This window comes from Loxodonta africana, chromosome 2, assembly GCF_030014295.1.
Source record: "Loxodonta africana isolate mLoxAfr1 chromosome 2, mLoxAfr1.hap2, whole genome shotgun sequence".
In the NCBI taxonomy this organism is placed as follows: Eukaryota; Metazoa; Chordata; class Mammalia; order Proboscidea; family Elephantidae; genus Loxodonta; species Loxodonta africana.
The window spans coordinates 165,700,074-165,726,889 of record NC_087343.1 but is presented as its reverse complement, the minus strand read 5'-3'; the positions used below and the strand labels follow the sequence as shown (position 1 = coordinate 165,726,889).

The 26,816-nt window shown below is 42.1% G+C and overlaps 1 pseudogene; it reads right to left on the bottom strand.

Annotated features, from left to right (window-relative positions):
* Nucleotides 1-4,344: 4,344 nt before the first annotated feature.
* LOC111751569 (RNA polymerase II elongation factor ELL2-like) lies at nucleotides 4,345-8,713 on the bottom strand (annotated as a pseudogene).
* Nucleotides 8,714-26,816: the final 18,103 nt, after the last annotated feature.

Below are 26,816 nucleotides of genomic sequence, written 5' to 3'. Positions count from 1 at the left end.
TGGTAGCCCCGTCTGAGAACATTCAATAATCCATTGAAGACTTCTGTGGTGCATCATGTTGTAATGCAAATTGAAGATTCTGCATTCTAATGTGCTCTAACTGGGTTAGAGAGGTGTTGAAAATATTGTATTTCTGATCAGCTGAGAAGACGGAGCTCACAGAACTCTCTAAGAAGTCACTACTTCACTGTCCAACAGCCAGTCTTGGAAATATGAGGGATCTCAGGTATTCCTTGAGATGGCTATTTGGAGTCTTCTTCAGCCTCCTAAAGGAGTGTACCTCTTTCACACCACCAGGAGTTTCATAACCTTGTTGGTAACAACACACCCATCATGGCCCCTCTCTTTGTCATCAATGCATGCATGTTACCACACCCTCCCCTTGAAGTCTTTTTCACCAGACAAAACAAGAGAGCGTCTTCACACAAAGGCTGATATTGAGATTTTAGACAGATAACTTCTTTGAAGGTCAGCACAAATTTTTCATCACCCAAGGTGGGGGGTGGGGTTGAAGAGGGAGGACTGTCTTCAACTTCTTCCCTTTATACCTAAAAGAAAATTAAGACATCGCAAAAAGCTATTAAGAAAAAAAAGAGTCTTTAACTCCTTTCCTATATTCCTAAAAGAAAATTAAGACATCACAAGGAGCAATTTAGCATACATTAATCAGAAGTCATAATTCAAACCTAGGTATTCTGATTCTAGTGTGTACTCTTAACCGCTATGTATGCTGCTCCTTGTGCCTCCTTCTCCCTTCTATATTCCACACAATTTTCTTACAGACTCTTCTCTAAACTAGTTCATGATTTGTGTTACCTGCACAAGGGCACTGTTTATTTACCAACCTTTATTATTGAAAAGATCTCTGTATTATCTTCCGTGGACTGCTGCAACAAACTATATGGCTTAAACCAACAAATGTATTCCGTCACAGTTCTGGAGTCTAGAAGTTTCAAATCAAGGTGTTAGCAGGGCCATGCTCTCTTTGAAGGCTCTAGGAGAGAATCCATCCTTGCCTCTTGCAGCTTTTTGTGGTTGCCCGCAATCCTTGATTTCATTGGTTTATGTATGCTTCAGTCTCCACATGGCTTCCACCTTCACAAAGCATTCTTCCCTGTGTACCTGTGTCTGTTCTCATAAGAATACCAGTCAGATTGGGTTCCTCCTAATCTATTACAACCTCATCTTAAATTGATTATATCTGCAAAGACCGTATTTCCAAATAAGGTGACATTCACAGGTTCTAGGGGGTAGAGTTGTTGATGCCTTTGAATTATGGTATTGATGAAGGACCAGAAGAATGAACAAATCTGTCTTGGAAGAAATACAGTCAGAATGCTCCTTAGAAGTGAGGATGGCAAGACTTCGTCTCATGTACTTTGGGCATGTCATCAGAAGGGATCAGTTACTGGAGAAGGACATCATGCTTGGTAAAGTAGGGGGTCAGGGAAAAAGAAGAAGATCCTCAACAAGATGGACTTATATAGTGGCTGCAACATTGGGCTCGAACATGGCACTGATTGTGGGGATAGCTCAGGACCGGGCAGTGTTTCATTCTGTTGTACATGGGGTCCCTCTGAGTTGGAATTGACTTAATAGTACCTAACAACAACAGGAGTTAGGACTTTAATACAATTGTTCCTCAGTATCCGTGGGGGATTGGTTCTAGGACTTCCCCTGCAGATACCAAAATCCAAGGATGCTCAAGTCTCTTATATAAAATGGGGTAGTATTCGCACATAACCTATGCACATCCTCCCGTATACTTTAAATCATCTCTAGAATACTTATAATACCTAATAAAATGTAAATACTATGTAAATAGGTGTTGTACAGTACTGTACTGTTTAGGGAATAATAACATGATGAGAGGCAAACAATGCTGAAAGGAGTGCTGGAGAGAGACTGAGGATCTGTGAAATGGTGGGAGGCTACAGCAGGGTATGCCTCCACATCTTTTCATTCTTAGGGATTCAGCGTAGTGCTCGGCACATGGTAAATTCAACTTTTGCCTTTTGGAAGTTTTTTTTTTTTTCCCAAATATTTTTGATCTGCTGTTGGTTTAATCTGTGATTGTGGAAACTGCAGATAGAGGACTGACTGTATTTCTTTTTTGGGAGGACACAGTGCTACCCACAACAGTTTCCGTTAAAAGAAAATTTTAAAAAACTATCATTTTAATCGATTCAAAGTTTATATCATAACCTTAAGTCTTAGTGTTCAAGAAAATGATAAAGCACCTCACACAGGTCCTGGCAGTGTGATAACTTATTGGGAACATATGGATATGGAAATCAGGTTGGATTTTAAATGACATAAGTGGATCAGTGTACAAAGAACACTGGGGACGTCATTGATGCTACATATTCAGTGAATCCCCTGAGATTTGGCCCTTTAAGTTTGGACCATCTAGAACTAATAGTGTTTTTGAGAGTTGTGTCCTGATTGACGATAGTCTCTCTTCATTGCAGGTGGTGCCAAAAAATTACCGGCAGAACCTGGCTCTGGATTTTGTTGTGGAGAAGATAAATAGGAATCCTGACCAAATGCTTAATATTACCGTGGGATTCTTTATCCAAGGAAATTTTTGAAGAGCTCTCTGATATGGCTACCTGAAGAGGGTAACACCATCCACAATGGCAGCATTACTGCTGCCGGAGGCAGGCCAAATCAGTGGCTGTCATTGGAAGGGCCACATGTCATATGCTGGCAAAACATCACCATGGCCACATTGTAAGGTTCTTTTACTGTACCTGAGAAATGGTATATTATTACTTGAAGGTAGAATGGGACAGTTGAAGACGTATAGTACAAACACTAAACAAACCACTAAAACAACAGTTAATAGCTAGTACTCCAAAAAAGGAGGTAAAAAGGAATCATAAAAAATATCCAATTATCGAACAGAAGGCCGAAAAGAGAAAAAAAACAGAACAAAGAACAGATTGGACCAAAACAAAATCAAGATAATAGGCTTAACCTAACCATATAAATAAATGGTCTAAATATACCAATTAAAAGGAAGATATTGTTACATTAAAAAAAAATTTTTTTTATTGTTACATTGATTTAAAAAGCAAAACCCAACTCTATGCTGCCTACAAGAAATACACTTTAAACATAAATACACAAATAGGTTAAATGTAAAACCTGGAAGAACTATATTAACATCAGACAAAATTCAGAATGAAAAATATTACCAGGGATAAAGAAGGCCGTTTCATAATGACATAGGGGCCAGTTTGTCAGCACATAACAGCCCTAATTACGGTTATGCACTTCATAGCAGAGCTTCAAAATTTATGAAGCAAGAACTTAGAGAACTGCAAGGAGAAATCCACAAATCCACAATTGTGGTTTGAAATTTCCATTCCCTCTCTATAATGGATAGAACAAGGAGATAGGCTCTCAGTAAGGAGACAGTAGGTAGGCTTGAAAAACACTATCAGTCAACTTGGCCTAATTAACATTTGGGGAACATTTCACCCAATTACAGCAGAATATACATCCCTTTTAAGTGCATGCAGGGCATTCACTGAGATAGACCGCATTCTGGGCCATTAACATGTCTCAATAAATTTAAAAGGATTCAAGTAATTCAAAATGTGTTCTCTGACTACAGTGGAATTAAATGAGAAATCATTAAAAGTATCTGAAAAATCCCCAAATTTTTGGAAACTAAAAACATACTTCTAAACAACCATGGGTCAAAGAAGAAAAAAGAAATTAAAAAATATTTTGAAGTGATGGAAAACGAAAACACAACATATCCGGTATCTAAATTGTAGGATGCCTGTAGAACAGTACGTAAAGGAAAGTTTAAAGTGCTAAATGCTTATATTGGAAAATAAGGGCTCAGATCAGTGGCTCAGTTTTCACCTTAAAAAAAGTAGAAAAATAAGAAAAAATTAAAATCCAGTATAAGCAGAAGAACGAAAATGAAATTCAGAGCAGAATTTAGTGAAATAAAAAAAACGAAAAGAAATCAAAAACTTTTTGATAAGATCAGCGTAAGCCAGGCTGATGAGGAAAAAAGACACAATTATCAGAATCAGAAATGAAAGCGATGACATCCCAACATATATGACAGATATCCTAAGTAAACTTGGAATCGACAGCAATGGGTTTGGTTTTTGGTTAATGAACATGTTAATGTCCACAAATTGGATAACGTACATTAACTGGACAAATGGTTTTCTTCCATAGGTTTTGGACACTTTAGAGCCGACGGCGGGTGGCGGGGGGGTAAGGTTTCCAGAGAAGTCCTGGATGTATGTTTATCTTACGGGTCCTTGTACCCTGGTGGTGTAGTGGTTAAGTGCTACCGCTGCTAACCAAAGGGCCGGCAGTTTGAATCCGCCGGGTGCTCCTTGGAAACTCTATGGGGCAGTTCTACTCTGTCCTATAGGGTCGCTGTGAATGAGAATTGACTCGACGGCACTGGGTTTGGTTTTTTTTTGTTTGTTTGTTTGGTAGACTAAAACTGTTAGTAGGCAGGTCTTGATCATCTGGAGGGCTAGGGGAAGATAAATTAGAATTTAAAGTAGGAGGATTTGAGCTGGGCGGGTGGGTTAAGTCAGAGGTGGAGTGGGGATGGCATCAGCTGCAGGAAATAGCCAGATGTCTGCAGCATTTTTCGACTGATGGGATTTCAATGACCATTTAATGGTGGTGGGAATCTATTTGTCTGTTGAGATGTTCTAGCTTTCTATTTGTTAAAGGATCAATAAAATATGAACCCAAAAGCCATTTCTGAGAGGAAGGTCAGCATATAGAAGATTCTGAAGGTTCATGCTGGCAGCTTTCTGAGATAGATTTGGTTTTCTAGATAGCACTAACTCTAATGACTGTCTATTTTATTGTATCCAAGCCAGTATCTTTGAAGCTCTTTAAAAACATAATCCTTTAAGGTAAATGAGAGGTTCTTAGGACTCAGATTGATTCCCTGTTTTAGAATTGCTCCTGGGGAGCTCTTCCTTTTCGATAGACTCCCATCTTCTGCAATCAGGTAAGCAGCTCGGGCTTTTTGTAGGCTTTTTGTGCCAGTAAACTAATCACCCCTTTCCTATTTGGCCACAAAGAAACACTGTGGTTGACATGTGTCTTTCAAATCCTGTTTCACAGGGTCCATGGGGGTTGAATGTCTCTTCACAGGCACCAAGTCTGTAGCACCTTGAAGTGCTTTCTGAATTTGCCCTCTTCCCTGCATATGGTTTACTGGGTTTGATAACTTTGTGCTTTCATTGGAGAATTTTATCTGATACGAGTACTTTGTTGCAAGCACTGTAATTTTATGTTACATAAATCTAAAGCAATTGATCTGGGAGGCTCCAGAGGTCAAGAACATTTGCTGAAAGCTGACCTGAGGCTTGTCTTTACCCACATTTAACAAATATAAGTTAAAGTTATATACTTCATTGGGGAAAGAGAGTTTTGGGGAATTCTGACAAGCTTCTGATCCAGTGCTTTCCATGTCTAGGAAATCTATCCCCTTTGAGCCCTTGGGACTGAATTGAAGGTTGAAAAGGAACTGAATTCTTGTGGCTCCTGTAGGTCTTGCGGGCCCAGATTGCTGTCTTAATGTGTGTCATATGTAGTACAGCGATGTAGCACTACCCTAGCCGCCTGCAGGAGAGCTGGTGGTGCTGATCCTCCCACAGACCCTGCCGCCATCCTTCAGTCGCTGGGGTGCTGAGACCACCACTTGAGCTCTCTCCTCCTCTATGCCCCCGCTGCTCAGGCTTCTGAGGCCATTCCCACAGCCACGGCCGTAACGCCACTGATGTGTACTCATCACTTTTACTTCTTATTGAGGTATATTTCACATACAAAAATTGAGTAGATTTTAAGTATATGGATAAATGAGTTTTGACAGCTGAATGTACCTGTATGACCATCACCTTCCATCAGCCCAGAAAATGCTGTTTTATCCCTTTCCAGTGAATGTGCCTCAAGTCAATCACTGTTTTGATTTTTATCAAAATAAATTATATTCTTGAATTACCTGTTTGTGGAATCACAATGTATTTGCAACACCCACCAGAAGGTCTTCTTAGGCCCCTCTAGATCAGGGTGGGTAAAAAATGGCCTGAGAGTTAAATTTGGCCTGTGACTTACTTTTGTATAGCCAACGACCTAAGATTAAATTTTAGATTTAACTTTTTATTTTGAAATAGTTGCCGATTCACATTAAGTTGTAAAAATAGTACAGAAAGGTTCCTTGTACCCTTTACCCAGTTTCCCAGAATGATAACATCTTATAATATTAAAACGAGGAAATTGATATTGTTACAATCCACAGACATTCGGATTTTACCAGTTTTACGTGCATTGTGTGTAATTCTGTGCCATTTTGTCATGTGTAGATTCGTGTAACCACAATAAAATTACAGAATTGTTCTGTCACCAAAAGATCTCCCTTTCGTTACTCCTTTATAGTCACACCCCCACCTCTATCACTAGCCCCTGGCAACCACTAATCTGTACCCCATCTCTATACTTTTGTCATTTTAGAATTTTATAAAGATTAAATTATGTACCGTTGTCATGGATTGAATTATGTCCCCCCAAAAATGTGTGTATCAGTTTGGTTGGGCCATGATTTCCAGTACTGTGGTTTTCCTGTATGTTGCAAATCTTGCCTTTATGATGTTAATGAGGAAGGATTGGCAGCATTTGTGTTAGTGATGCAGGACTCAGTCTACAAGATTGGATTGTGCCTTGAGGCAATCTCTTGAGATAAAAGAAAAAAGCCAGCAGAGAGACGGGGGAATCTCATACTACCAAGAAAGCAGTGCTGGGAACAGAGCGTGTCCTTTGGACCTGAGGTTCCTGCACTGAGATGCTCCCAGACCAAGGGAAGACTGACGCGCCACAAGGACCTTCCTCCAGCCTACAGAGAGAGAAGGCCTTCCCCTGGAGCTGGCGCCCTGAATTCGGACTTGTAGCCTACTGGACTGTGAGAGAATAAATTTCTCTTTGCTAAAGCCATCCCCTTGCGGTATATCTGTTATGGCAGCACTAGATGGCCAAGAGAACAGTGTAGTCTTCTGAAACTTTTTTCCCTCATTCAACATGATACCCTTGAGAGCCATCCACAGCCTCACCAGTGGTATTATCACTATTTTTTATTTTAGCTGTTCTAATAAGCTCTCCTCCTGGTTTTAATTTGCATTTCCCTAATGGCTAACGATGTTGAACATCTCAGAATGTGCTTATTTACCATCTGTATATCTTCTTTGGTGAAATATCTGTTAATGCATTTTGTGCATCCATTTATTGTATTTTTAAACATTTTTTTTAAAAAAAATTGTACTTTAGATGAAGGTTTAGAGAACAAACTAGTTTCTCATCAGTTAGTACACACATTGTTCTATGACACTGGTTAACAGCCCCACGACATGTCCACACTTGCCCTTCTCAACCCTGGGTTCCCTATTACCAGCTTTCCTGTTCCCTCCTGCCTTCCAGTCCCTGCCCCAGGGCTGGTGAGCCCATTTAGTCTTGTTCTCTTCCATGGGCCTGTTAAATCTCTGCCTGAAGGGTGAACCTCTGGAGTGACCTCATTACTGAGCTGAAAGGGTGTTCAGGGGCCATACTCTTCAGGGTTTCTCCAGTCTCTGTCAGGCAAGCAAGTGTGTCTTTCTTTTTGAGCTAGAATTTTGTTCCAAGTTTTTCTCCAGCTCTGTCCAGGACCCCCTACTATGATCCCTGTCAGAGCAGTCAGTGGTGGTAGCCGAGCACCATCTACTTGTACTGGACTCAGTCTGGTGGAGGACTTGGTAGATGTGGCCCATTAGTCCTTTGGACTACTCTTTCCCTTGTATTTCTAGTTGTCTTCATTCTTCCTTGCTCCTGAAGGAGTGAGACCAGTGGAGTATCCTAGATGGCCATTCACAGGCTTTTAAGACCCCAGACGCTACTCACCAAAGTGGAAGGTAGAACATTTTCTTTACGAACTATGTTATGCCAGTTGAGCTAGATGTTTCCTGAGACCATGGATCCCACACCCCTCAGCTCAGCCATTCGGTCCCTCAGGGAGTTTGGATGTGTCTATGGAGCTACCATGACCTTGCCTTGTACAGGCTGTGCTGGCTTCCCCAGTATTATGTACTGTCTTACCCTTCACCAAAGTTTCCACTTATCTATGGTGTTTTAAGTGTTTTTTCCATCCCCACCCCTCCCTCTCTCATAACCATCAAAGATTGTTTCTTTTTGTATGTAAACCTTTTCATGAGTTTTTACAGTAGTGGTCTCATACACTATTTGTCCTTTTGTGATTGACTTCTTTCATTCAACATAATGTCCTTCAGATGCATCCATGTTATAAGATACTTCACAGATTGATTGTTGCTCATCGTTGCATCATACTCTGTTGTGTGTATGTACCACAGTTTGTTTATCCAGTCTTCTGTTGATGGGCATCTAGGTTGTTTCCATCTTTTTGCTATTGTGAACAATGCTGCAACGAACATGGGTGTACCTATGTCTATTCATGTGACAACTCATTTCTCTAGGATATATCTCTAGGAGTGGGATTACTGGATCATATGGTATTTCTATTTCTAGCTTTCTAAGGAAGTGCCATATTGTTTTCAAAAATGGTTGTACCACTTTGCATTCCCACCAGCGGTGTATAAGAGTTCCGATCTCCCTGCAGCCCCTGCAACATTTGTTATTTTCTGTTTTATTGATTTGTGCCAGTAATGCCGGGGTGAGATGGTATCTCATTGTGGTTTTGATTTGCATTTCTGAGATGGCCAGAGACCGTGAGCATTTCCTCATGTATCTGTTGGCCACTTGAATGTCTTCTCTGGTGAAGTGTCTGTTCATTTCCTTTGCCAATTTTTTCATTGGATTATTTGTCTTTTTATTATAGAGGTGTTGGATTTTCTTGTAGATTTTAGAAATCAGACCTTTGTCTGATTTGTAATAGCCAAAATTTTTTTCCCAGTCTCTAGGTTCTCTTTTTACTCTTTTGGTGAAATCTTTTGATGAGCATTAAGTGTTTAATTTTTAGAAGATCCCAGTTATCTAGCTTATCATCTGGAGCTTGTTTGTTGTGATTTGCATCACATGTATTAGGGCCTCTAGCGTTGATCATATTTTTTCTTCTAGAGTCTATATTTAGCTCTTTGATCCATTTTGAGTTAGATTTTGTATATGGTGTTGTTCCCAGGTGGTACAGGCACCCTGAGGGATAGGCTCCTGTAAGCTTCACTGAAGTATTATCTTTCCATTCAGCAAGGCAGATGGGGAGGAAAAGACACACCACCGGCCGCAAAGCTCTCATGTTTTTATACTTATCTATCTTTGGGCAGTAACCTTGACTGCTTCTTAAACAGCAGTTTCAAATCTTCAAGGGGGTTACAGGTGTAGTGGGCTCCTGGCTGTTCACAGTTGGGTGGTGTCTTCGGTCCCTGTGGGTTGTAAAGTTTTATCCTGGAGTTATGTATCCATGGAGACACTCCCTGCAGCTTGACTACAGTTGGGGTTCCTGCCTAGGATTACCTGGAAGGGGCCTTTCCATTTTTCTTGTAAGTGATCTGGGGTCCCTTCCTTCCAAGGCTTTAGGAGAACAGGATCTCCTGGGCCGACAGAGGTGCCCACCCCCTCTCCCCGGGGGCAGATAGCATCTTCTAACCATACTCCCTTAAGGCTTCTTGTACCTCTCCCAGATTAATGATGTATCATAGGGAGTTGTTAAGCTCTGGGTCTATTAGGAGGTCAACAGTAAGAAAAGATAGACCATATAACATTTCATAGGGGTTGAATCTCAGATCACCTCTCAGGACAGCTCTAATTCTCAGGAGGGTGATTAGGAGTAGTCTTATCCAGGACTCCTGGGTCTCTTGGCATAACTTAGCTAAAGTGTTCATCCAAGTTTGCTTCATTCTTTCTACCTTTCCAGATGATTGGGGATGCCTGGCTGCATGTAACTTGTAATTGATTCCCAAGGCTGTGGATGGTCCCTGGGTCAATTTGGCTACAAAAGCCAGGCCGTTATCTGACTGCAAGGACCTTGGGAGCCTGTATCTGGGAGGATCTCCTTCAGGAGGGTCTTACTTCAGTGGCCTTCTCAGTCCTAGCTGGGAAGGCTTCTATCCATCCTGTAAAAGTGTCGGCATAGACTAGCAGATATTTATAACCTTGGCAAGGAGGCATGACAGCAAAATCTATTTGCCAGTCCTCTCCCAGGTAGGTTCCTCTGTGCTGGACTGGCTTTACGAGTGGAGGGGGTATTGGGTGTGACTGAGGATTGTTTCTTTGGCAGGTTTTGCAATTCAGCACCACCTGGGTTTAACCACCTGGTATAGGTTTTTATCATAAAGGCACCTACTCAGTAGGCTTGTTAATGCATCTCTTCCATAGTGGGTGGCCCTTAACCATTTTCCATAGTGTAGACTGGGGAGCACAGAGGACTCTTTTATCACTGACTAGCCACCCGCCTGGACCTTGCTGGGTAAATCCTCTCTTCCCTCCTTCTTCCTTTTCGCTGTCGGCATACTGGGGAAGTTGGGAATGAGGGCTAACTCTCCCTCAGGCCTGGATGCTCAGGCTGCCTGTTTAGTAGCCAGGTCTGCTCTGTTATTCCCCATGACTATATACCTGTCCCCTTTCTGGTCTCCCTTGCAATGAATGACTGCCAGCTGTTTGGGGAGGTTTATGGCCTCTAGGAGTTCAAACACCAATTCTTTGTGTTTTACTGGGGAGTTCTTAGTTGTTAGCATTCCTTGCTCATTCAAGATAGAGGCATGGGCATGTAAAATAAGATAAGCAAGTTTGAGTCAGTGTAAATGTTAATAGATATACCTTTTCCTAACTGTCGGGCCTAAGCGAGCGTGGTTAGTTCTGCCTTCTGGCCTGAAGTCCCTGGGAGCAAAGCCCTTGCCTCTATTACCTGTTTTAGGCTAACAGTAGCATACCCTGCTTTGTGAACTCCCTGCTCTACAAAGCTGTTTCCATCTGTAAACCGTTCTTCATCCAGATTTTCTAAAGAAGTGTCCTGAAGGTCCACTCGGCTTGAGCGGACCTCATTAATTCCTTCTACACAGTCGTGTTCTAACTGGAGTTTCTATGGTAGGTAACAGTGTGGCTGGATTCAGAGTGTTTCAGACCTTCAAAGGGATTTCTGCGGTATCTAAGAGCATTCTGTGATATTGAGTGATCCTGCTTCCTGACAACCAGTGGTTGCCTTTAACTTCCAATACCGTCTGTATCTAATGAGAAGTCAGCACCTCAGGAGAATTTGGATGCCCCTTTTACTAACAGGGCAGTAGCTGCAACTGCTCTGAGGAACCCTGGCCATCCCTGGGCCACAGGATCAAGCTGTTTTGAGAAATAGCCCACTGGCCTGGTTATGGGGCCAATTTCCTGGGTGGAGACTCCTAAAGGTACCCCTCGCTTCTCATGTAAAATAGTTTAAAGGGTTTTCTTAAATCAGAGCCCTAGGGCTGGTGCCTTTCCTAAGTCCATCCTTAGGTTAGCAAGGGCTTGTTGGCTGGCATTCTGGGGTCCAATCTAAAGGAACTCTTTCCCCCTTTGAGAGCCTCATACAGAGTTCTTGCTATAAGACCGAAGTTAGGTATCCAAATCTGACAAAATCCAGCCATTCCTAGGAAACCCGTGGTGGTGGGTGTCAGTAGAGCAGTGATAACCTTTTTCCCCTCTGGAGCCGACATTCATTTCCTGGAGTTAATATAAAGCCTAGGTATTGTACCTTTTTTTTTTTTTTATTGTACCTGCTGTTTAGAGATTTGGGCCTTTTTCGGTGACACCCAGTATCCCTGTTCTCCCAAGAAACTTAGTACTAATACAGTACTCCAGAAATTTAGTACTAATATAGTACTCGTATCCAAACTTTCCTTAGTTGGACAAGCTATTAACAAATCATCCACATACTGTAACAATGTACTGTCTGACAACTGTAATTCCCTTAATGCTCTAGCCAAAGCATTTCCAAATAAACGGGGAGACTCTCTAAAACTCTGAGGTAAATGAGTCCAGGTATATTAGGTATCTTCTTGGGTGTTGGGGTCTCGCCACTCAAAGGTAAAAAGATATTGTCATATACTATGTAGGGGTATATAAAAGAAAGTGTCCTCTAGATCTAACACTGAGAAGTACTGGGCTTCTCCTGGCACTTGGGTAAGAGGGCATAAGGATTTGAGAGCATAGGATGTATAGGGACTAGTGCTTCATTTATAGCTCTAAGGTCTTGAACAAACCAGTAGCTCCCGTCTGGCTTTTGCACTGGGAGGATGAGGGTGTTGCATGGGGAATAAAAAAGTCTTGAACAAACCAGTAGCTCCCGTCTGGCTTTTGCACTGAGAGGATGAGGGTGTTGCATGGGGAATAGCAAGGCTTAATTATTCCATGCTTTAAATAATGTTCCAAGACTGGCCTTATTCCTTTCTGTGCTTCAGGCTTTAAAGGGTATCATCTCCTCCAGGGTTATGGTACTCCTGGCCTTAGTCTAATGAGGACCAGATTAACGTTTTTGGCCCTTCCTGGACTCAACGGCACTGGATTGTTTTAGGGTAGATATATCCCACACTTTAGGGACCAGTTGGTTAAATATGTGGTCAGGAATATTTTCTGTGTTTACTTCCAAAGTTTTTATGTCTGCCACTCATCCTGCATTTAGAAGTAGCAGAAGGCCTTTTCTGGGAGGATTTGCTCCTAAGGAGACAATAGCTTTTAATTTGGAGAGCAGGTCCTGTCCCAAAAAGGGGATTGGGCATTCAGGTATGTGAAGAAAAGAGTGAGTGAGCGTTCTCCCCTCAAATCCACAAATGAAGGGAAGGGTAAAGTTTCTTACCTTAGGCTTCCTGTTGACACCTATTACCATCCTGTCATGATCGGAGAGTCAGCCAAAAGGCTGAGTCAGGACAGAGTAAGCAGCCCCTATATCCCAGAGGAATTTGATGTCCTTACCCTTCACTTCAATAGTAACCCGAGGCTCCGCAGATGTTACGGTGATGATCTTCTGGCTGGGAGCTGAGCGGTCCTCTGGGCACCTTCAGTAGTGGGGCTCTACATCATCCCAGAGGAGAGCCAGAAAGGGATGTGCCTACGGGAGGAGTCCACCGGGTGCCCTGTTTTAGGGTGTTGGGGACATTCCTTCTGCCTGTGGCCCCTTTCCTTACAGTAGCCATACTGGCCTGGGCCCAAGCCGTCTGGCCAGGGTCGGAGTCCTCTTGGTGGTCCAAAACGGCTCTGGCCTATAGGGTTACCATGAGGTGGAGGCCCTCGTATGGCTATGACCAGTAGCTGAGCCTTTTTCTCCATCTTCTTATCTTTCCTTGCCTCCTCTGCCCAGTCTCTATTGTTAAACACCTTAAAGGCCTCTTCTACTAGCCACAAGAGTAGGGTCTGGGGACCTGCCTCCAACTTCTGTAGCTTCTTCTTCACGTCTGCAGCTGATTGTGTTATGAAATGCATGGGCACTAGGGCCCTGCCCTCAGGGCTGTCCGGATTAGTATTAGTATACTTCCTAAATGTCTCTGTAATCCACCCCAGAAACACTGCTGGGTTTTCTACCACTCCTTGCGTGACCCCTTTAACCTTGTTGTCATTCTCTGGTTTTGTGATGCATTTTTGCATTCCCTCCACTACATCAGTAACCAAGTGCTTAGCCCTTTGTCTAGCATTTCTGTTATCCCAACTGGGATCTATTTCTGGAACTGCCTCTCCTCCTGGTCTGAGTATGGGGTGAGTAGGGTGAGGGCAGTTAGCGTTGTCTGCATGTTCTCTTCCAGTAGCTAGGATCCTTTTTTTTTTTCATCTGTTATACAACAATGAGTTAAAAGGACCACGACATCTCCCCATGTGAGACTAAAATTCAGGCTAAGTTTTACGAATTGGTCCTTAAACTTTCCCGGATCCATGGAAAAACTACCCAATCTCTCCTTGCACTGGCTTAAATCTGACACTAAAAAAGGGTCATGTATCCTGGTAGCTCCCCCTTTTCCAGATACTACTTCTCTCAATGGAAAGGTTCTTGAAGGTCCCAAGGAGGAATCTGGGGAAGGGGAATTGAGTTTTTTCCCTGAGCAGAGCCCCACTGGGGAGGGAGGTGGGTGTATCAGGGCGTTTGGTTTAATAGGAATCGGGGTTGAGGAAGGAGAGATAGATACAGGTGGGCTTTTGTTTTCGTTGCTCATACTGCTAGCAGGATTGCTTGATGTCGCAGGGTGGCAGCAACCACATGCTTCTTCACAGGGAGTGGGAAGAGAGGAGGCTCCAGGTATCCTGCACCCGAAGTTTCTGTAAGGAAGGCGATCTGGACCCTTCCTCAGGCTGGGTGACTGGGACAGTGGGTCTAGGAGGTGTTTGGAAAACAGGATCAGTGAGCAAGTCAGTCTCTTTGGTTTGGGCTACAAAAATTTTTAAAGCCTTTTCTTCAGGGTTTTTAAACTTACATTTAGCTTTTGAATCAAGGTCTTGATATAAGGCCATGAAGGCTTGCACATAGGGGATGTCTCCCCATTTTTTCTTTTGCAGAATAAATCAACTTGTAAAATGGTATTGAAAGACCAAGGACTGTATTATAGGCATTTCTCCTGGTCCCCCAAGGTATACGGCAGCCAGGCTGTCTGACGAAAGAAGTTTCTTTTTCTTCAGTCCGTCTAAACCAAAGTAGGACCAACTGTTCGACAAGCACCCCAGAGGGAGTCTTTAGGAGTTCTTGTTGCCCTGCCCATGCTGATAAATTTATGGTCAAAAATTAGGGGGCCAGGCGAGGGGTGCAGTCCTTGCAACCGGGCGTCTCTAAGGAGCCCTGAGCAGTACTGATCTACACTGCACCACCAGCAAATGGAAGACAGAAGGGAAAGACAGGCTAGATCACAATGCGTGGGTGGGGATGGTAGAAACTGGGGAACGTGCCTTTGGGCAATATCAGTTTTAATTTACACCAAGTCCGGGTCCAGCTTGCGGGAGTTGTAGAACGTGACCGAATGACAGAAACAGAGATGCCTAAAGAGACAACAAAGGGAAAAGAACTCCCGGGAACGGTCAGAAAGATTCTGGGTCCAGGTATTTTGGATCCACAGCTCACAGATACAACAAGGAGAAAGTACTGGCGCCGGGATCGTTCCCAAAGGTAGAGGCAGAGGGGATAAAAATAATAGGGAGTAGGGAAGGCACTTGCCCAACAGTTGTCCAGGTCTCAAGGGAAGAAAGTTTAAATTCAGAATCTCAGAAGAGAAATTAAAAGAAAGGTCACTAGGTGGCGCCAAAATCAAAGGAAAGAATTAAAGTGGCAGTAAGTAAGTAAGTTAAGTATTATACCGCAGTAGTCAAAGCTCCCTGGGGTCTTCCTGGACCCCTGACCTAAACCGTCCTACTTAGGTGGGATCACTCCGCCCAACGGGAACGCTGGGGTGATCAGACAACAGAGGTTCAAACTGCCCAAGACAGCGGTTTTTTATGTCTTCAGAACCTGACTTTTGGGAGCCTCGCCCACCCGGAGACACTGCCCCTTCGCAAGGTGGAAAAAAGAGAGACTAAGAAAGAAATGGGAGATAAGGTCAGGAGGGAGAAAGCTTTGGGTGGTGTGGAGACCTAATTTGAAAGGTTGGGGATTAGAGGTTACTCACCAGGAGGGAGGGACACAAGCAAATCAAGTCCTGGCAGTGCTCACCCCACCGACGGGGTCTTGCAGACCTCCACCCGAATCCAGAACACTCACTGTCCCTTTGTGGTTGCCATCTGTTCCCAGGTGGTAGTGGGACCCTGAGCGAGGGTCCTTGCCTCCTACTGACAAAGAATTGAGGAGGAGAGGCAGCCTGTCCAAACCAACCAAAGTTTATTAGAGAAAGAAGAGGGCTTGTGAAGGAGAGACGGAGGGGGGCTTCCGCCTACCTATCCTTCAGCCTCTCTCTGAACAAAGGGTTTCCTAGGGCTTATAAAGGTTTTTCCCCCATGTGCCTGTCAGTTTGCCGTACTGGGGGGCCCTGTGTGTTGCTGTGATGCTGGAAGCTATGCCACCGGTATTCAGATACCGGCAGGGCCACCCATGGAGGACAGGTTTGAGCTGAGCTTCCAGACCAAGACAGACTAGGAAGAAGGACCCGGTAGTCTACTTCTGAAAAGTATTAGCCAATGAAAACCTTATGAAGAGCAGCGGAACATTGTCTTATAGAGTGCTGGAAGATGAACCCCCCAGGTTGGAAGGCACTCAAAGGATGACTGGGGAAGAGCTGCCTCCTCAAAATAGAGTCAACCTGAATGACGTGGGTGGAGTAAAGTTTTCGGGACCTTCATCTGCTGATGTGGCATGACTCAAAATGAGAAGAAACAGCTGCAAACATCCATTAATAATTGGAACCTGGAATGTACAAAGTATGAATCTAGGAAAATTGGAAATGAAATGGAATGCATAAACATCAGTATCCTAGGCATTAGTGAGCTGAAATGGACTGGAATTGGCCATTTTGAATTGGGCAATCATATAGTCTATTATGCTGGGAATGACAACTTGAAGAGGAATGGTGTTACATTCATCGTCAAAAAGAACGTTTCAAGATCTATCCTGAAGTACAATGCTGTCAATGATAGGATAATATCCATGCACCTACAAGGAAGACCAGTTAATACGACTGTTATTCAAATTTAAGCACCAACCACTAAGGCCAAAGATGAAGAAATAGATTTGTATCAGCTTCTGCAGTCTGAAATTAATTGATATGCAATCGAGATGGATTGATAATTACTGGCGATTGGCATGCGAAAGTTGGAAACAAAGAAGAAGGATCAGTCGTTGGAAAATATGGCCTTGGTGATAGAAACAATGCCAGAGATCGAATAATAGAATTTTGCAAGACCAACGACTTCTTCGTTGCAAATACCTTCTTTCACCAACATAAACGGTGACTGTACACATGGACCTCAGCAGATGGAACACACGGAAATCAAATTGACTACATCTGTGGAAAGAGATGATGGAAAAGCTCAATATCATCAGTCAGAATAAGGCCAGGGGCCTACTGTGGAACAGACCACCAGTTGCTCATATGCAAGTTCAAGCTGAAACTGAAGAAAATCCGAGCAAGTCCATGAGAGCCAAGATATAACCTTGAGTACATCCCACCTGAATTTAGAGACCATCTGAAGAATAGATTTGAGGCACTGAACACTAGTGACTAAGGACCAGACGAATTGTGGAATGACATCAAGGACATCATACATGAAGAGAGCAAGAGGTCATTGAAAAGACAGGAAAGAAAGAAAAGACCAAGAGGGATGTCAGAGGAGACTCTGAAACTTGCTCTCGAATGTTGAGCAGCTAAAGCAAAAGGAAGAATTGATGAAGTAAAGAAACTGAACAGAAGATTTCAAAGGTCATCTCAAGAAGACAAAGTATTATAATGACATGTACAAAGAGCTGGAGATGCAAAACGAAAAGGGAAGAACACGCTTGGCGTTTCTGAAGCTGAAAGAACTGAAGAAAAAATTCAAGCCTCAAGTTGCAGTAGTGAACGATTCTTTGGGGAAAATATTAAACGACACAGGAAGCATCTAAAGAAGATGGAAGGAATACACAGAGTCATTATACCAAAAAGAATTAGTCGATGTTCAATCATTTCAACAGGTGGCATATGATCAGGAACCGATGGTACTGACGGAAGAAGTCCAAGCTGCTCTGAAGGCACTGGCGAAAAACAAGGCTCCAGGATTTGATGGAATATCAACTGAGATGTTTCCACAAACAGATGCAGCACTGGAGGTGCTCACTCATCTATGCCAAGAAATATGGAAGACAGCTTCCTGGCCAACTGACTGGAACAGATCCATATTTATGCCTATTCCCAAGGAAGGTGATCCAACTGGATGTGGAAATTATAGAACAATATCATTAATATCACACACAAGCAAAATTTTTCTGAAGATCATTCAAAAACGGCTGCAGCGGTATATCAACAGTGAAATGCCAGAAATTCAGGCCGGTTTCACAAGAGGACGTAGAACCAGGGATATCATTGCTGATGTCAGATGGATCCTGGTTGAAAGTAGAGAATACCAGAAGGATGTTTACCTGTGTTTTATTGACTATGCAAAGGCATTTGACTGTGTGGATTATAACAAACTATGGATAACACTGCGAAGAATGGGAATTCCAGAACACTTAATTGTGCTCATGAGGAACCTTTACATAGATCACCAGGCAGTTGTTCAAACAGAACAAGGGGATACTGATTGGTTTAAAGTCAGGAAAGGTGTGTGTCAGGGTTGCATTCTTTCACCATACCTATTCAATCTGTATGCTGAGCAAATAGTACGAGAAGCTGGACTATATGAAAAACGGGGCATCAGGATTGGAGGAAGACTCATTAACAACCTGCATTATGCAGATAACACAGCCTTCCTTGCTGAAAGTGAGGAGGACGTGAAGCACTTACTAATGAAGATCAAAGACCACAGCCTTCAGTATAGATTGCACCTCAGCATAAAGAAAACAAAAATCCTCACAACTGGACCAATGGGCAACATCACGGTAAATGGAGAAAAGACTGAGGTTCTCAAGGATTTCATTTTACTTGGATCCACAATCAACAGCCACAGAAGCAGCACTCAAGAAATCAAAAGATGCATTGCTTTGGGTAAATCTGGTGCAAAGGACCTCTGTAAAGTGTTGAAGAGCAAAGATGTCACCCTGAATACTAAGGTGTGCCTGACCCAAGCCATGGTATTTTCAGTCGCATCATATGCATGTGAAAGCCGAACAATGAATAAAGAAGACAGAAGAAGAACCGATGCCTTTGAATTGTGGTGTTGGCGAAGAATATTGGCTATACCATGGACTGCCAAAAGAACGAACAAATCTGTCTTAGAAGAAGTACAGCCAGAATGCTCTTTAGAAGCAGGGATAGCGAGACTGCATCTTACATACTTTGGACATGTTGTCAGGAGGGATCGGTCCCTGGAGAAGGACATCATGCTTGGCAGAGTACAGGGTCAGCAGAAAAGAGGAAGACCCTCAACGAGGTGGATTGACACAGTGGCTGCAGCAATGAGCTCAAACATAATAACGATTATAAGGATGGCTCAGGCCGGGCCAGTGTTTCGTTGTGTTGTGCATAGGGCTGCTGTGAGTCAGAACCGACTTGACGGCGCCTAACAACAACATAAAGGTTTTTAGGTGGGAGGGGGGAAAGCATTATCTTTATTCATGAAATGGGTGGTGAGTTCCAGGAAAGAGGAGGGGTTATGAAAATCAAATACGTGTGCAGCTGGAATTCGAGATGGGCTCCCCCACAAAGGTGAAGGGGACAAAGATGGAGTCCCTCCTGAAGGTTGCTGGGGTGTCGAGGTGTGGGACATGACTTATTCTGGGTTGTTGCACATGCTCCAGTGTTTCGGAGTTCTGGTTTGAACCCCGTTAAGGGGCCCTTATTCTTGACTGCCTGGTGGGAGGTCATTTTGTGGGTCATGTATACTTCTGTTGAGCATGCTCTGCACCTGGGGGCCACTTAAGCAAATAACTTTAAGGAACTGGTTATGTTACCACAAAGCACGGAGTCAGGCCGCCTGCTACAAAGCCAATACTGAAATAGGAGGAGGTAAGCAGCAAGAGGGCTTTATTGAACAGTGGTGTACAAGAGACAGGGGGGTTAAATTTCTCCCAAATTCTGCCTGACTCTAAAGGGCTAACCAGAGGGTTTATAGGGGGAAGGTCAGGGTTTCCTAATGTTTTTAAGCGTGCAGTGCACAGATGGTCTCATACCTCACAAAACAACTACAAGAAACTATTAAACTAAAGATATGCATTAGTCAGACATCTGGACTCTAATCTGTATGTTCGTAACAGGCTGAAAAAACTTACATAAGAATCTCTGGGCTAGTAGAACTGTTCTGCGAAGTCCACCCTGACTGAGATAGGGAGCAAGAAAGAAAGTTGCAGATCAAAAGTGCCAGGCAGCCTTTCTAGCTGCTGTCTTGCAGACTGAAGGCCATTTCTCAGGAGAAGGAAGAAGAGAAGAGAGACCAAGGCCACAGGAGCTGAGAGAGCTCTGCACCCCTTTGGAAGAGCCCGGTGCAGGTGGCGTAATAAAAAAATATTTAGAGATCACTTAGAGCATCATTATGGGCTTAGTTATGTCAAGCTCTCAATCACCCATTTTGAATAGGAAAAAACATGTTGTAAGGTATTAGGGTGTTTGTTACGTTAAGAGTGGGACAGGCTGCTCAGCCATATCTTGAACAGAACCTGAGCCATTTTCCAAAGACTACAGATTAGTCACAGTTTATACAGCTATGCTAAAGCAAACTAGAAAATATATTCCCTCTACTTTAATATTAAAACACTAAAGAATATGTATATTCTCTGCTTCAGTTATCCACTTGATTAGCCAAGAATGGCCATTAGCAGGATGTGTAAAGGAAATCGTTATTTACTCGACCAGTAAGGAATGCACTTCATCAAAGCATGTGAGGGGAGGGGTGGTAGCTTTGTGTGTGTGTTTTAGTTGCAGGAATACAGGCATATTGAGCCAAAGGTCATCTGCCTTAGCCAGCCTGATTCCCTGCCTGCCTCAGTGTGAGGTTTGGGTTCTGTTTCATTTTTTTGCAGATGGACATCCAGTTTTGCCAGCACCATTTGTTAAAAAACTGTCTTTCCTCCATTTGATGGACTTTGGGCTCTTGCCGAAGATCAGGTGTTGAATATATTTACATCTGTGTTCTCAGTTCTGTTCTGTTGGCTGCTGTACCTGCTGTTGTACAAGTTATCAGGCTGTTTTGACTACCATAGCTATATAATAGGTTCTGAGGTCAGGTAGTGTGAGTCCTCCTACTTTATTCTTTTTCAGTAGTGTTTTGCTTATCTGGGAACTCTTCCCTTTCCATATAAAGTTAATGATAAGTTTTTCCATCTCTTTAAAGAATATTGTTGGTATTCGGATCAGCGTTACATAATATTTGTAAATTACTTTGGGTAGAATTGTCATTTTCACAATGTTGAGTGTACCTATCCATGAGCATGGTATTTTTCCATTTATGTAGATCTCTTTTGGTTTCTTGCAATAGTGTTTTGTAGTTTGCTTTGCATAGGTCTTTTACATCCCTGGTTAGATTTATTTCCAAGTTTTTTTTTCCTTTTTTTAGGAGCTATTATAAATGGCATTGTTTTCCTGATTTCCTTTTCAAAGTTCTCTTTATTGGCGTATAGGAATCCAACTGATTTTTGTATGTTTATCTTGTATCATGCTTCTCTGTTGAATCTTTCTATTAGTTCCAGTAGTTTCCTTGTGGAGTCTTTTGGATTTTCTATGTATACTATCATATCATCCACAAATAGGGACAGTTTAACTTCTTCTTTACCAGTTTGGATGCCCTTTATTTCTGTTTCTTTCCTTATTGCTCTAGCTAAGACTTGGAACACAGTGTTAAATAGGAGTGGTGATAAAGGGCATCCTTGTCTTGTTCCTGTTCTCAAGGGGAATGTTTTTAGCCTCTCTCCATTGAGAACAATGTTGGCCATTGGTTTTGCATAGATGCCCTTTTTTATGTTGAGACATGTCCCTTCTATACCTATTTTATTGGGAGTTTTTTTTTTTTTTTTAATCAGGAATGGGTATTGGACTTTGTTGAATGCCTTTTCTGTGTTGATCGAGATGATCATGTGATTCTTTCCTTTTATTTATCTGGTAGATTATGTTGATTGATTTTCTAATGTTGAACCATCCTTGTATACCTGGTGTGAATCCTACTTGGTCATGGTGTATTATTTTTTTGATATGATGTTGAATTCCATTGGGATTTTGTTGAGAATTTTTGCATCTATATTCATGAGAGATATTGGTCTGTAATTTTCTTTTTTTGTGGTGTCTTTGCCTGGTTTGGTATCAGGGTTATGCTGGCTTCATAGAGTGAATTCAGAAGTATCGCTTCCTTTTCTACGTTCTGAAATAGTTTGAATAGTACTGGTGTAAGCTCTTTGAAAGTTTGGCAGAATTCTCCAGTGAAGCCATGTGGGCCAGGGCTTTTTTTGGTTGGGAGTTTTTTGTTTTTTTTTTATTACCTTTTCAATCTCTTCTCTTGTTATGGGTCTGTTCAGATTTTCAACGTCATTTTGTGTTACTTTGGGTAGGCAGTGTGTCTCCAGAAATTTGTCCATTTCCTCTAGGTTTTCAAATTTGTTGCAGTATAGTTTTTCATAGTACTCTGTTATGATCCTTTTTATTTCAGTTGGATCCATTGTAATGTCCCCCATTTCATTTATTTGGGTTATTTGCATTCTCTCCTGTTTTTCTTTTGTCAGTTTGGCCAGTGGTTTGTCGACTTTGTTGGCCCTTTCAAAGAACCAACTTTTGGCTTTATTGATCCTTTCTATTTTTCTGTTCTTTATTTTATTTATTTCTGCTCTGATCTTTAGTATTTCCTTCCTTCTGGTGGCTGTCGGCTTCTTTTGCTGTTCTGTATTTCTTCAAGTTGTGTAGCTAATGTTTTGATTTTGTCCCTTTCTTCTTTTTTTTTTATTAACTTTTATTGAGCTTCAAGTGATCGTTTACAAATCAAGTCAGACTGTCGCATATAAGTTTATATACACCTTACTCCGTACTCCCACTTGCTCTCCCCCTAATGAGTCAGCCCTTCCAGTCTCTCCTTTCGTGACAATTTTGCCTGCTTCCAGCTCTCTTTGTCCTCCCATCCCCCCTCCAGACAGGAGATGCCAACACAGTCTCAAGTGTCCACCTAATATAATTAGCTCACTCTTCATCAGCATCTCTCTCCTACCCACTGTCCAGTCCCTTTCATGTCTGATGAGTTGTCTTCGGGAATGGTTCCTGTCCTGTGCCAACAGAAGGTTTGGGGACCGTGACCGCCGGGATTCCTCTAGTCTCAGTCAGACCATTAAGTATGGTCTTTTTGTGTGAATTTGGGGTGTGCATCCCACTGATCTCCTGCTCCCTCAGGGGTCCTCTGTTGTGCTCCCTGTCAGGGCAGTCATCGATTGTGGCCAGGCACCAACTAGTTCTTCTGGTCTCAGGATGATGTAGGTCTCTGGTTCATGTGGCCCTTTCTGTCTCTTGGGCTCTTAGTTATCGTGTGACCTTGGTGTTCTTCATTCTCCTTTGATCCAGGTGGGCTGAGACCAATTGATGCATCTTAGATGGCCGCTTGTTAGCGTTTAAGACCCCAGATGCCACATTTCAAAGTGGGATGCAGAATGTTTTCATAATAGAATTATTTTGCCAATTGACTTAGAAGTCCCCTTAAACCATGGTCCCCAAACCCCCGCCCTTGCTCCGCTGACCTCCGAAGCATTCAGTTCATCCCGGAAAGTTCTTTGCTTTTGGTCCAGTCCAATTGAACTGACCTTCCATGTATTGAGTATTGTCCTTCCCTTCACCTAAAGCAGTTCTTATCTACTAATTAATCAGTAAAAAACTCTCTCCCACCCTCCCTCCCTCCCCCCTCGTAACCACAAAAGTATGTGTTCTTCTCAGTTTATACTATTTCTCAAACTCTTATAATAGTGGTCTTATACAATATTTGTCCTTTTGCCTCTGACTAATTTCGCTCAGCAGAATGCCTTCCAGGTTCCTCCATGTTATGAAATGTTTCACAGATTCGTCACTGTTCTTTATCGATGCGTAGTATTCCATTGTGTGAATGTACCGTAATTTATTTAACCATTCATACCTTGATGGACACCTCCTTTCTTCTTTTTTGATGTGTGCATCTATTGCTGTAAATTGACCCCTGAGGACTGCCTTTGCTGTGTCCCAAAGGTTTTGGTATGATGTGTTTTCATTCTCATTTGATTCTAGGAGCTTTTTGATTCCATCTTTGAGTTCTTCTATTACCCAGTGGCTTTTAAGCAGGGTGTTATTCCGTTTCCATGTAATTGATTTTTTTTTTCCTTACTCTTCGTGTTAATTTCTACTTTGATGGCATTGTGGTCAGAGAAGATACTTCTTATTATTTCAATGTTTTGGATTTTGTTGAGGGTTTCTCTGTGGCCTGAGATGTGATCTATTCTAGAGAATGCTCCATGTGCGTTAGAAAAAAATGTGTACTTTGCAGCTGATCGGTGGAGTGTTCTATATATGTCTATGAGATCAAGTTGGCTGATTGTGCTCTTTAGCTCTTCTGTATCTTTGTTGAGTTTCTTTCTAGATGTTCTGTCCCTTTACGGAGAGTGGTGTGTTGAAGTCTCCTACCATTATTGTGGAACTGTCCATTTCTATTTCCAGTGCTGTTAAAGCTTGTTTTATGTATTTTGGAGCCCTGTCATTGGGTGCGTAGATGTTTATTATGGTTAAGTTTTCATGATGGATCATCCTTTAATTATTATATACGGTGCCCTCTTTTTGTCTTTTATGGCAGATTTTGTTTTAAAGTCTATCTTATCTGAGATTAGTATGGCCACCCCTGCTCTTTTCTGGTAGTTATTTGCTTGATATATTTCTTTCCATTATTTGATTTTTAATATATTTATGTCTTTGTTTCTAAGGCATATCTCTTGTAGACAGCATATTGATGGATTCTATTTTTTTATCCACTCTGTCACTCTGTGTCTCTTCATGGGTGCATTGAGGCCATTGACACTTACTGTAATTATTGATAAGTGTGAGTTTATTGTTGTCATTTTGTAGTGTTTTTTTTTTTGTGTGTGTGTGTGTGTGGTGCTAGCATTTTCTTTGTTCCTCTTATGTTCCTGTGCTGAGTTCCTTTTGTTTGTGAATTTCTTTCTCATTTCTTTTGTTTTTGTAGATTTTGTTTTTATTGAGACTTTATGTGTTTCTTCTTTATTTTGATGAGTAGGTTTGTCAGCTTTCTTTATGGTTACCTTGAAATTTACACTTATCTTCCTAGGTTTGACCAGTCTATTATTACTTGGTATCACCTTGCCTTCCTTTCTATTAGAAAGTTCTGTACCTATACCATTTATTCCCTGTTTTATTGTTCTGACGTTATTGTTATTTGCAGGTTAACCTCTCTGCTTCCCTGTTGCAGTTGTTTTCGTTTTGGATAGTCCTTGAGAGCTCATTTCCGAGGTTGGTATCTGGCTGGTACAATCTTGCATCCTAGATTCGGGCTGTGGTCTGATGTTGTTTGTTCTCAGATCGAAGGACTCCCTTTAATAATTCTTGTAAGTATGGTTTGTTTTTTACATATTCCCTTAATTTCTGTTTATCTGGAAATGTCCTAATTTCACCATCATATTTGAATGATGTTTTGCAGGATATATTATTTGTGGTTGGCCTTTTTTTTCCTATCAAGGTTTTATATATGTCATCCCACTGCCTTCTTACGTGCATGGTTTCTGTCGAATAACCAGAGCTTAGTCTTATTGTTTCTCCTCTGTATGTGACTTTTAGTTTTTCTCAAGCTGCTTGCAGGACTTTTTCTTTGTCTTTGGTTTTAGCGAGTGTGATTAGCCTTGTTGCTTTTCTTTTGGGGTCTATTCTATATGGGGTTCGTTGAGCTTCTTGGATGGTCAGCTTTTCATCATTCATGATATTAGGGAAGTTTTCTGTCAGCAGTTTTTCAATGATCCTCTCTGTTTCTGTTTTCTCTCCTTATTCTGAAACTCCGATCACTTGCAGATTTTTGCTTTTGGTTGTTCCCCACATAATTCTCAGGATTTCTTCATTTTTCTTCATTCTTTTTCTGATTTTTCCTCAAACAGAGTTGTATCCAAGTGTTTGTGTTCAATTTCACTGAGTCTGTCTTCCATCATTTCACACCTGCTCCTCTGCCCTTCTATGACACAGCCCATTTCTGAAATCTTCTTGATTATCTTTTGGATTTCTAATTGTTGTTTTTGTATGATTTCTAGTTGTGAATTCTTCTGGCATTTTGTTCCTGTACTACTTTCCTGAAGTGTTCCATTTTTTTTGTCTGTATTTTCCATAAATTTTTCTGCCTTTTCCAAAAATTTGTGTATTTTTTCCTCATTTTTGTCAGCTTTTTGCTTCAACTCTTGGATTGCTCTGAATATTAGAGATTTGAATTCCCTGTCAGGTAGTTCTAGTGCGTTTTCTTCTACTGGAAAGTCACATGGTGTTTTATTTGGACGCCTACTGGAACCATCCTATCCTGTTTTTTTTTTTTTTTTTTTTTTTTTAATATGTTTTGATATTGTCTGCTGTCTTTGGGACATTCAGTAGTTATTTTCTTCATTTCTTGGTTGTAGATTTGTTAGTTTCGTCCTGCTTTTTTGTTTTATTTGGTTATGTCTGAGCAGGCCGGCTGTGCATTCTTTGTTGTCTGCTTGTCTGTAGTCACGATGCTTTTCACCTCCTTGTCCAATGGGCAGGGGAAGTCAATCAGTTATGGTGCAGCAGGGGAGGTCCAGCTGAAGGGGAGGGGCTGGGATGTGTTGTTTGTGGCATGTACTAAGGCCAACAGGGCTAGCCAGGAATCAGTGCTGGGCAGGTTCCAGTAGGCCATGCCTGTGCTGCTCAGGGGTGTGATGTTCTGTGCCCAGTGCAGATAGGCAGGAAAGAGGAGGGAGGTTGTGATGTGTGGAGCTAATAGGGGTATGGCAAAGAGGAGAGAGAAACAGGAGCCAAAAACAAACAAGCAAAGAAAAAAAATAGTGCTAAGGGAGCTTGCAATTGGAGTAGAAGATGAGAAACTCAGAAATGGAGTAAAGCAAAAAGAAAAAGGGAAAAAGAAAATTTAAAAAACCTAGATAAAAATTTGGAAAAGAAAAAAAGAAAAGTCCCTAGGAGTCCCAGAGTCCCACTGGTAGGACTGCTAAGACCGGGGAAGTGGCTCTCAGGCTGCGCAGTATAGCCTGGCTAGGGGGGTATAGATGTCACACAGCACCAAGTATTCAGGAGACAGGAAAAGAAAAG